At 35.5% G+C, this 12,294-nt stretch overlaps 1 long non-coding RNA gene across 1 annotated transcript; it reads right to left on the bottom strand.

Moving 5' to 3' along the window:
- Positions 1 to 1,102: 1,102 nt before the first annotated feature.
- LOC134719081 (uncharacterized) lies at positions 1,103 to 12,031 on the bottom strand. Its single transcript, XR_010107500.1, has 5 exons — positions 11,830 to 12,031; positions 10,011 to 10,062; positions 4,840 to 4,893; positions 3,969 to 4,036; positions 1,103 to 2,782 (listed from the first exon to the last, which is right to left on the bottom strand). It is a non-coding gene; the product is annotated as an uncharacterized LOC134719081 (long non-coding RNA).
- Positions 12,032 to 12,294: the final 263 nt, after the last annotated feature.

The following is a 12,294-nucleotide window of genomic DNA, read 5'->3' as shown; positions in this document are numbered from 1 at the left end:
ATCAAATTTGACACTAAAATCTATTTGTAGTAGCATATTGTATCTATATGCATTTTGATTACAATCTCAGCATGTTTTGATTTTTTTTAACAAAAACTATGTGTTTACTGTAATGGATTATTTCCCTTTTGTATCCTTATTTATCACTAAGTATCATAAGCTTTAACAATAACAAAATGGAAAATAGATAAAAAAAAGATTACTTTGAGTTAAAACAAAGGAAAATAGATATTTTTGTTCACAAATTATGATGTTGTAATTTGCATACAGATTAATTAACTAAATACAATGAAAACATGCAATAAGCTTTTTTTTGACAGATACAGAGCTCATGTATCAATGAAACAGATTATTTTACATTATGTTGGTTGTGATAAATGAATTATTTCATACTATTTGGTGCCATATACAGTACTTAATGTTTCTATTCAAATCTATATGGTGTTATTTTAAGTACTTATAAATAGTAAAATCTATCTGTTGTCATATTAAGTACTTTAGGCTACTGTTTAAATCTATTTTGTGCAACATTTTAAAAGTACTTTGTTTCTAGTAAATTCTATTAGGTGACTTATAATTACTTTTATGTCAGGGATATTATGATTATTCATTGTTACAAATGTTAATAAACAAACTGATATCGTTGCACAATTTTTTCATATGAATTAATAAATGTCGGGGATTGTTGGAGTATTTAACGATGTTTGCATGTTTTAATTTCTAGGACACCTTCATCAGAATAAGAACTACAGATGAGTACAAAATGGTGAAGTAATAATTTGCACTTCAAAGTGTCAACAGGGGGAATAATCATAAATAGAAAATGAAAGTAGGTATGAAAGTAAACTTTAAAAAGAATGTTAAATAAAATTTGTTTAAAAGTGTTTAATTAATTTTGCAGAGGTACATGCTTCCAATTGGCTTCGCTCAGAGTTACATGCCTCTAATTGGGACCGATCTGCCAGTGGTACATTACTTCCAATTAGTGTTAGCAGACAGAGATATATATGCACTGCTTCCAATTGGCTTCGCAAGGACAGAGGGTACACTCCCAATTAGCTTCACTAAGAGGTACATGCTTCCAATTGGCTTCGCTCAGACAACCGTACATACTTCTTCAAGTGTTGAATTGGTACAGGACTGCAAGTCTGTACTATTTCCCATGTAGGAAATGATACATAATTGCAAGTAAAATGTCGTCCAAATTATTAAAAAAAACATATTTTATTAAATATTCTTGATCAAGTTATCTTTCACATCTACTTTCACTACCTATTTATAATTTCTCCTGATGGTGACATTGTAAAATACTATTTTTTTCTTCAGGCTTTAGTATACCTCTGTAGTTTTAATTCTGATGAAGGTGCCATAGAAACCAAATTATGTCTATCTTACCAATCAATCACTGCAGCAATCCCTAAACTCTTGTTCTTTTAAATCATCTTATTCTGTGATTTATCAAAACCCAACCCTTCATACATGAATCACTTTTAGATTATATCGTATTGGACTTTGGATTGAGTGATTGTTGGTTGCTTTACGTCCAGTGTCATATATTGCATGCATGTTCAGGAGGAAGTTTTGGATAGAAGGTGAAGATGGACAAATACACAAAAGTTATCCTCTTTAACTGATCATTACAAATTAAACAAAGAAAAATCTTATCTTGCAGGTTCCTTTAACTAATATTTATACTAGATTTCAAAATATCATTTAAAAAATTGAAATGGTTGTCTGAGGGGACGGGGCTATTTTCAAATCACACTTATACATGTCATGAAATGTTGAATAATCTTGTCAATTAACAAACTAAAATATGTCACATCAGATAAAATAAAAAGGTTGATACAATAAAACTACATACAATTACAGAATGAATAATCATTACAACTGTATAAATATACCTATATACCTATTAACAAATTAAGCATTACACACTGAAGATTCAACGAAAGCAAGCCAGAAATCTAATATGTCCATTTTTAGTTGCTTAAGAGCAAAAACAATATGTTCAGTTTTGTCTTGATTTAATGTAAGCATATCTAATTTGAACTCATCTATGCAATTAAATATGTCAAACCAGCCTTGTGGTAATCCTCATACAGAGCCTTGTTGTAATCTTAATAGAGAGCCTTGTGGTAATCCTAATAGAGAGCCTTGTGGTAATCCTAATTGAGAGCCTTGTGGTAATCCTAATTGAGAGCCTTGTGGTAATCCTAATTGAGAGCCTTGTGGTAATCCTAATTGAGAGCCTTGTGGTAATCCTAATTGAAAGCCTTGTGGTAATCTTAATAGAGAGCCTTGTGGTTATCCTCATACAGAGCCTTGTTGTAATCCTAATGAGAGCCTTGTGGTAATCCTAATTGAGAGCCTTGTGGTAATCCTAATTGAGAGCCTTGTGGTAATCCTAATTGAGAGCCTTGTGGTTATCCTAATAGAGAGCCTTGTGGTAATCTTAATAGAGAGTTTTGTGATAATTTATGTTCAGTTGCTTCAGTAAAATCTTGTCAATAAAATGGCATAACAGATATTCTGTAGAAGTATTCAAGATGTTCAATCAGAATCAGCTGGTCAATAACTTCAAATGCAGCAGATAAGTCTCACATACCAAGAATAGCACAACAGTTGTTATCAAGTGCTAGCTCAATGTGATGAACTTTATTGAAAGCTGTGTCCTTTGAATGAAAACATGCACGGTAGGCTAACTGTATGTTAACATTAAGATAAGACAAAATTAATTCCAATTCTTATATGCAGTCACAGTTATCATGGTAATGGTAGGCTGAAAAAGAATTAAGACACTTTCAATTTTTCTGGCATATAAAGCAAGTGGAATGATTGTCTATTTTTTAAAATGTTCTGTACCCAGTCAGGAATATGGCAGTTGATATCAAATAGGTTTTTTTCGCAGATTTAGGCGGGATTGTGGCAGGATGGCGCCCCCTTAAAATTTGCAAAGCATGGGTGTCCTCAGAAATAAAAAGTATTTGTTGAGAGGACGAAAATTTAAAAAGTAAGTTTATCACAACAAACATGATTACTTAACAACAAACCAATGGTTTGTTTAAGTTCTATAAATATAATATACTTCAAAGGAAGGTGTCAAACGCACTACAGCAGCATTTGATGAAAAATATCCTATAGGCTGGTTAGCTGTTAAAGTAAAACAATTGTTACATTGTAGTTGTGGTTTTTATAAACAACTTCTTTGATAATCGAAGTTCCAAAACATCCATAACTCCCTTTCCCACGAATTAGGTGAAAGCGCCCTGCTCGGGGATGGTTTGGATATTTCATCATGGCACGGCCAAAAAAACAGTTTAGGTTTAATTTTTTTCTTAATGAAAGATAGAAATACCAGACTGGTTCAAGCAATAGCTTAGTTTATTATTTGTATCATTATTCAATATCTCTGTGTCAATATATGTTTCTCACTTATGACCTATAAATTTTGCCGAGGCATGAGGTTGGTGCTTCGATAACAGTTCCGGGTAGAAAACTTCAGTGACTGAATGTTCGGCTCTCCCTTAACAGTCACACGTTTAGTAAGTATGGTTTTGAGAAACAATGATAGTCCGTCGGAAAAGGACGATAAATGGCTGACCTGTGTTAAAAGAGAGAACTATCTCTTGCACGTAAAACCCTTATAGATTTCGAAAAAGAGCAGGCTAGTATGCTGGTACAAGACAACACTTGCACTCGTAAAGTGGAAAGGAATTCATATAAGTTGTAATAACTAATTGTTTCCCAACCCACTATAAATAAACCAGTTTAAACTAAACAGTCAAGAGAATGTGTAATTGTGGTACAATAGACATTTATGGTTAAATTCCTGTAAAAAGGGTTGGATCAAAATGGAAATCAACCTCACACCATGGCAAACTATCGTAACAAGTATGAGAGCTGTCTATCAAATGTTTCCAGGTGTTGCAATCACAAGGTGATACTAGTACAATACTCTTTCTTACCTTAAAAGTCAACTCCAATGACTATTTAAAACATCAATCCATACTGACAAATTATAATAAATGCTGGCCTAAAAAGTAAAATGATAAGTCATTCGAAATTTGTTAAAAAAAAAATCAGTGTTCAAATATTATTAGATTCCTTTAACTTTGGATTGAAGAACATTTGTATTTATTGTTGTTAACTATTTTCATGAATTGATGGACAATTATATTTTTGTGGGTAACATTTTCAATTTATTCAGGATTTTTGTGGGTAACATTTTCAATTTATTCAGGATTTTTGTGGGTAAAGATTCCCATGGATTAAGGAAGAATTGTACTTTTTGTAGGAATTTGATTCAGTTTTTTGCCAAAGTCTGCATACAAGCCATAGAAAATTTGCTAGGAGATGAAGGGAACACAGTTTGACATCATCCCAAAAACACAAAAAATATGACATCTACTAGACTTTGACACGAACGTCAATTGTATTTGTTATTTTCATATATTTCCTGTTTACAAAAACATTGAATTTTTGAAAAACTAAGGATTTTCGTATCCCAGCCAGGAATAGAATACCTTAGACATATTTGGCACAACTTTTCTGAATTTTAGATCCTAAATGCTCTCCAACTTAATTCTTGTTTGGCATTATAACTATTTTGATATGAGCTTCACTGATGAGTCTTATGTAAACGAAACGCACGTCTGGTGTACTTAATTATATTCCTTGCAGCTTTAACTATCTATTTCAAATCTTTAAAAACTTCAAAGTCATAAAAATATGAAGAAAAAAGGTTTTCTCACCTCTTTCAGCTTTAAAAACTAGAACACTTCCTTTAAATTATTTTATTCCGAAAATAAAATGTGTTTCACTAGAAGAATTACATACCTACTAATATATATGCAGTATTTGTCCGAGTCCACATTCATGAAAACATTGTCGCTGAAATAACATACAAAAGAATAAAAATGAACACAAATATATATTTTACAAATCTATGAAATCAGCAGCCTAAAATTTAGTTTTCTAACATTTTTTTTTATATTAATTTCAACCTTAATTTTGTTTTACTATTTGCTCTTTCAGTTATCTTCCATTGAATTAAACTTCCATTTGAAAGAAAATCCTATCTCAGATTACTTTTTCTAATAAAAATTTTATTCCTGAAAAATGGTTCTCAAAAATTCAAAAATGACAAACCAGAAAACAGTGGGATAAAAACCAGCTTAAATTGGAGGATTCACTTCTGCTAATGCCCATACGAGAAAGTCAACCTACTCTCTTAACAAAACTTTTCTTGCTAGATTAATTCTGATAGACATATCCAATGGAATTGAATTTCTAGGCCAAATTGGCTCAGCTGGACCAACATTGCGAATGGGAAGAAGGTGTATAATATCTCATACTATAAGTCTTATACCTTCCAAAAGAAAGTTTCTAAAAAAATATTCTCGTCAAGAGGATAGCTGACCTTAGATTTTCTGCTTCAACCCATTAAAGAAAACCATAGTGGTGATGGATAGATTGTGAAGATTGAAGTCCAACATACTGATGGTGTGAGGATAGTAATATCTCACACTATCATTCTAAGGCCTTCAATATGGAGGATCCTTGACAATCTTCTAGTCAAGAGACAGCTTCCTCACATGACAGAAAACCAAAGTGGCGAAGTGGAAGGGAGTAAAGCATCCTAGTCTGTGAAGATTAATGTCTAAGAAATTGATGGTGTGAGGATGATTATATCTCACACGATCAGTCTAATGCCTTCCATATGGAGGATCATAGACAATCTTCAAGTCAAGAGGACTTCTGAACCCAATTCTTCGGCTTCATCACATGGCAGAAACCAAAGTGATGAAGTGGAAGGGTGTAAAGCATCCCAGTCTGTGAAGATTGATATCTAAGACACTGATGATGTGAGGATGGTTATATCTCACACTATCAGTCTAATGCCTTCCATATGGGGGAACCTAGACAATCTTCTAGTCATGAGGACTGCTGAACCCAAATCTTCTGCTTCATCACATGGCAGGAAACCAAAGTGATGTAGTGAAAGGATGTAAAGCATCACAGTCTGTGAAGATTGATGTCTAAGACACTAATGGTGTGAGGATGGTTATATCTCACACTATCAGTCTAATGCCTTCCATATGGGGGATCCTAGACAATCTTCAAGTCAAGAGGACTTCTGAACCTAAATCCTCGGCTTCATCACATGGCAGAAACCAAAGTGATGAAGTGGAAGTGTGTAAAGCATCCCAGTCTGTGACGATTGATGTCTAAGACACTGATGGTGTGAGGATGGTTATATCTCACACTATCAGTCTAATGCCTTCCATATGGGGGATCCTAGACAATCTTCAAGTCAAAAGGACTTCTGAACCCAAATCTTCGGCTTCATCACATGGCAGAAACCAAAGTGATGAAGTGGAAGGGTGTAAAGCATCCCAGTCTGTGAAGATTGATGTCTAAGACACTGATGGTGTGAGGATGGTTATATCTCACACTATCAGTTTAATGCCTTCCATATAGAGGATCATAGACAATCTTCTAGTCATGAGGACTGCTGAACCCAAATCTTCTCCTTCATCACGTGGCAGAAAACCAAAGTGGCGAAGTGGAAGGGAGTAAAGCATTTCCAGTCTGTGAAGATTGATGTCTAAGACATTGATGGTGTGAGGATGATTATATCTCACACTATCAGTCTAATGCCTTCCATATGGCGGATCCTAGACAATCTTCTAGTCATGAGGACTGCTGAACCCAAATCTTCTGCTGCATCACGTGACAGAAAACCAAAGTGATGAAGTGGAAGGGAGTAAAGCATCCCAGTCTGTGAAGATTGATGTCTAAGACATTGATGGTGTGAGGATGATTATATCTCACACTATCAGTCTAATGCCTTCTATATGGAGGATCCGAGACAATCTTCAAGTCATGAGGACTGCTGAACTCAAATCTTCTGCTTCATCACATGGCAGAAAACCAAAGTGATGAAGTGGAAGGGAGTAAAGCATACCAGTCTGTGAAGATTGATGTCTAAGACATTGATGGTGTCAGGATGGTTTTATCTCACACTATCAGTCAAATGCCTTCCATAAGGAGGATCCTAGACAATCTTCAAGTCATGAGGACTGCTGAACCTTAATCTTCTGCTTCTTCACATGGCAGAAAACCAAAGTGATGAAGTGGAAGGGTGTAAAGCATCCAAGTCTGTGAAGATTGATGTCTAAGACACTGATGGTGTCAGGATGGTTATATCTCACACTATCAGTCTAATGCCTTCCATATAGAGGATCATAGACAATCTTCTAGTCATGAGGACTGCTGAACCGAAATCTTCTGCTTCATCACGTGGCAGAAAACTAAAGTGGCGAAGTGGAAGGGAGTAAAGCATCCCAGTCTGTGAAGATTGATGTCTAAGACATTGATGGTGTGAGGATGATTATATCTCACACTATCAGTCTAATGCCTTCCACATGGAGGATCCTAGACAATCTTCTAGTCATGAGGACTACTGAACCCAAATCTTTTGCTTCATCACATGGCAGAAAACCAAAGTGATGAAGTGGAAGGGTGTAAAGCATCCCAGTCTGTGAAGATTGATGTCTAAGACACTGATGGTGTGAGGACGGTTTTATCTCACACTATCAGTCTAATGCCTTCCATATGGAGGATCATAGACAATCTTCTAGTCATGAGGACTGTTGAATCCAAATCTTCTGCTTCATCACGTGGCAGAAAACCAAAGTGGCGAAGTGGAAGGGAGTAAAGCATCCCAGTCTGTGAAGATAGATGTCTAAGACATTGATGGTGTGAGGATGATTACATCTCACACTATCAGTCTAATGCCTTCCATATGGAGGATCATAGACAATCTTCAAGTCATGAGGACTGCTGAATCCAAATCTTCTGCTTCATCACGTGGCAGAAAACCAAAGTGGCGAAGTGAAAGGGAGTAAAGCATCCCAGTCTGTGAAGATTGATGTCTAAGACATTGATGGTGTGAGGATAATTATATCTCACACTATCAGTCTAATGCCTTCCATATGGAGGATCCTAGACAATCTTCTAGTCATGAGGACTGCTGAACCCAAATCTTCTGCTGCATCACATGGCAGAAAACCAAAGTGATGAAGTGTAAAGGTGTAAAGCATCCAAGTCTGTTAAGATTGATGTCCAAGACACTGATAATGTGAAGATAGTTATATCTCACACTATCAGTCTAATGCCTTCCATATGGAGGATCCTAGACAATCTTCAAGTCAAGAGGAATGCTGACCCCAAATCTTCTGCTTTAATCACATGGCAGAAAACCAAAGTGATGAAGTGGAATGGAGTAAATCATCCCAGTCTGTGAAGTTTGATGTCTAAGACACTGATGGTGTGAGGATGGTTATATCTCACACTATCAGTCTAATGCCTTCCACATGGAGGATCCTAGACAATCTTCTAGTCATGAGGAATGCTGACCCCAAATCTTCTGCTTTAATCACATGGCAGAAAACCAAAGTGATGAAGTGGAATGGAGTAAATCATCCCAGTCTGTGAAGTTTGATGTCTAAGACACTGATGGTGTGAGGATGGTTATATCTCACACTATCAGTCTAATGCCTTCTATAGGGAGGATGAAAGACAATCTTCTAGTCATGAGGACTGCTGAATCCAAATCTTCTGCTTCATCACATCACAGAAAACCAAAGTGATGAAGTGCAAGGGAGTAAAGCATCCCAGTCTGTGAAGATTGATGTCTAAGACACTGATGGTGTGAGGATGATTATATCTCACACTATCAGTCTAATGCCTTCCATATGGAGGATCCTAGACAATCTCCTTGTCATGAGGACTGCTGAACTCAAATATTCTGCTTCATCACATGGCAGAAACCAAAGTGATGAAGTGCAAGGGAGTAAAGCATCCAAGTCTGTGAAGATTGATGTCTAAGACACTGATGGTGTGAGGATGATTATATCTCACACTATCAGTCTAATGCCTTCCATATGGAGGATCCTAGACAATCTCCTTGTCATGAGGACTGCTGAACCCAAATATTCTGCTTCATCACATGGCAGAAACCAAAGTGATGAAGTGCAAGGGAGTAAAGCATCCAAGTCTGTGAAGATTGATGTCTAAGACACTGATGGTGTGAGGATGATTATATCTCACACTATCAGTCTAATGCCTTCCATATGGAGGATCCTAGACAATCTCCTTGTCATGAGGACTGCTGAACCCAAATATTCTGCTTCATCACATGGCAGAAACCAAAGTGATGAAGTGCAAGGGAGTAAAGCATCCCAGTCTGTGAAGATTGATTTCTAAGACACTGATGGTGTGAGGACGGTTTTATCTCACACTATCAGTCTAATGCCTTCCATATGAAGGATCCTAGACAATCTTCTAGTCAAGAGGCGAGTCCTGGATACCGAAAGTGTTAGGAAGGTTATATCTCACACTATCAGTCCAACTTTCCGTATAAATGACCCTAGACAATCTTCTAGTTAAGAGAGGTGAAGTAGTGAAGGGGAGAAGCAAATTAGCTACGGTTCTACAAACAAATATCAAAAGGTAGTTTGGTGGATTTTCCTCAACAATAGTTAGAATTTCAGTTCTATTGGATTCGTCTATAAAAATAAGATCTGCCTATAGAAAGCTTTTGTTAAAAAGATAGGGTTAACTCATATGGCTATAGCAGAAGTGAATTCTCCAATTTGAGCAAGTTTTCTAGATCGGTAACATCCAATGTCTTTTGCACAGACGAATGCTTACCATCATAAAGCACATGTCCTACCGGAAATTCAGCACTATATCTATAATTTTGATGTACAATAAAAAAAAATGCCTGACCAAAATAAAGTCATCCTACAAACAAAGATGGTGGTCCTCATACTGACAGTACTATTTTTTAGGACCATATTAAGAATACAGTAGAAGATTTAAGTTATAAGTATTATACCTTGTGGTGATTGTAAATTAGTATTGTACCAACAATAATCCAAAAGACTTGTATGAATTTAACCATTTTTGACCTTGGAGAATATATTTTATCTACAGGTTACCTTTTCTGTGGAAGGACATCCTGATACTGGCTTCAGGATTCGGAAGAGCAATCTAAAGAAGTAAAAATAGTTTTTCATCAGTATTATCGGTATACAACTCAATGCTGTCAGACAGACATATACATCTTCCAATATTTCAAAACACAAATTATAATTGACCTATTGCTTATTATAATTGAAAAAACGAAAAAAAAAAAAATATATAGTATTGACCAAAGTACCATGAGGTTATGGTTATAAAAATGTATTTTTGGATACAATCTTGTCATAAACAATCTTCCGTCCAAGTTTGGTAGAAAAGCAGGATATTTTAAGAGAGTTATCAAAATTTCAAAGACTAACCACAGAGTAAATATTGGTGGATGCCGCCACCTTTTACAACGACAACAATGACAGAAAGTAGGATTGATTAAGGTCTTTCCTTTTACAAAAGGGAAAGACCTTACTGTATTTCTTCTGTTTATTATTATTCTTTTTCCGCCAAACTTTGACGAAGTTAGCAGCCTAAACCATAAGACGTGTCGCTTTCATGTTCACACTTTGTATCGGTGTCATGAATACCTATCTGGAACTCACCCTATTAGTCGAAATATTTTGTCGGTTCGGAGTAATTCCTCCGAAACCAAAAAACCTTGTTATCATTCCAACACCGTAACCGTAATAGGTAGAAAATAAACGAAGGGTGAAATTTGTTCAGGACCAGACCCCGGTTCTTCGTTACATTTGGATCGAAAAGATTCAACGACTCATTGGTAGGGTTATGCCCCTATGAAAATTAACCGGTGTCGGTGGACAACCAAAACTCAAAAACCGTAAGTCGTAAAGACCTAGGATTTTCACCATTCATCATCAATTCATGTGACTTTGAAAAATACCTTAAGGTCAAATGTGTATGTTGACCTTGACCTTTGACCTAACACCTTGTTATCAGAACAACTCAGAAACCATTATACTTACAGAAGTTTTATTTAGTGGAAAATGTTTGGGTCATTACGGGGCAACTTTGTTACATTTTGACCGAAGAGATTTGACCTTTTTGTAAGGGGCATAACCCCTGTTTTTGGTTTCTGAAAAGACAAAATCAGCTTTTACTATATAACCAAAGGTCCTAGGCCCATGGGGTCTTCAGCAATGACATTTGGGACCAATGACCTTGACAAAGGTCAAAGGTCAAGGTAATGTACCAGATAGCGAATTTAGTGATTTTAACCTTATTTAAGAGATTTTCAATGTGTTTTAAAGATTTTCAGTGTGTTTTAAAGCTTTTTAAGGTTGACCTTGACCTTTGACCTTAAAACTTTTAAGTCGATATCTCAAAAACGATTGTACTTACAGAAATAGTAAATAGTGAAAAACGCGTTGAGGTGGATGAGGCGCAACTTTTTGACATTTGACCGGAGAGATTTGACCTTTCTATAAGTGGCATAACCCCTGTTTTAGGTTTCTGAAAAGACAAAATCAGCTTTTACTATATAACCAAAGGTCCTAGACCCTTGGGGTCTTCAGTAATGGCATTAGGGACTAATGACCTTGACAAAGGTCAAGGGTCATGTCCCAGATAGCGAATTTAGTGTTTTTAACCTTTTATAAAGGATTTTTAGTGTGTTTTGGAGCTTTTTAAGGTTGACCTTGACCTTTTCAATACATTCTACGTCTGTTGGAACATGTATTTTACATTACAAAAGGAAAGACCTCTCAATTGTTCAAGAACAATTGACAGTTTAATTTGTCTTGCTTTTTTGTCACAGGCTCGACAAAAAAAAGGCAAAATTCTAAACGTGAAAATAAGTGCTAAAAAGGTCAAATGTTATAAACTAACCTGTTTGCTTGTGCTCGCCAGCTCAGCTGTGGCCTATCTGGACTTAAAAGTGCATGTAGACAAAGGTAAATGCCAACTGCAATACACCTGCCTCTTCCTTTCGATATACCAGTTTCAATTCTCTGTTATGACTTTGGCATAAGGTATTCAGCCAAGTTGTTATTTTTTTAAATAAAAAAAAGGCAACTAAAATGTTGATGAAAGTAAAATATCCGATTTACTATTTTGTAATTTACAAGCATTGAGAGTCATTAAATCATCCCCATTTAAAAACTTTACAAAAATATTAAATCATTCCAATTTAAAAACTATACAAAAACAGTTACACATTCCGATTTAAAAGCTTTACTAAAAACAGTTAAACTTCCCCATTTAAAAACTTTACAAAAACAAAAACTATATGTAAACATCCCCAATTATTTATTTTTTTTACAAAAATCAGTTAAAATCCAAGTTATTTTTTTC

The sequence above is a fragment of the Mytilus trossulus genome, chromosome 5 (genome assembly GCF_036588685.1).
Source record: "Mytilus trossulus isolate FHL-02 chromosome 5, PNRI_Mtr1.1.1.hap1, whole genome shotgun sequence".
Lineage (NCBI taxonomy): Eukaryota > Metazoa > Mollusca > Bivalvia > Mytilida > Mytilidae > Mytilus > Mytilus trossulus.
This window is presented reverse-complemented; position numbering and strand designations above follow the sequence as displayed.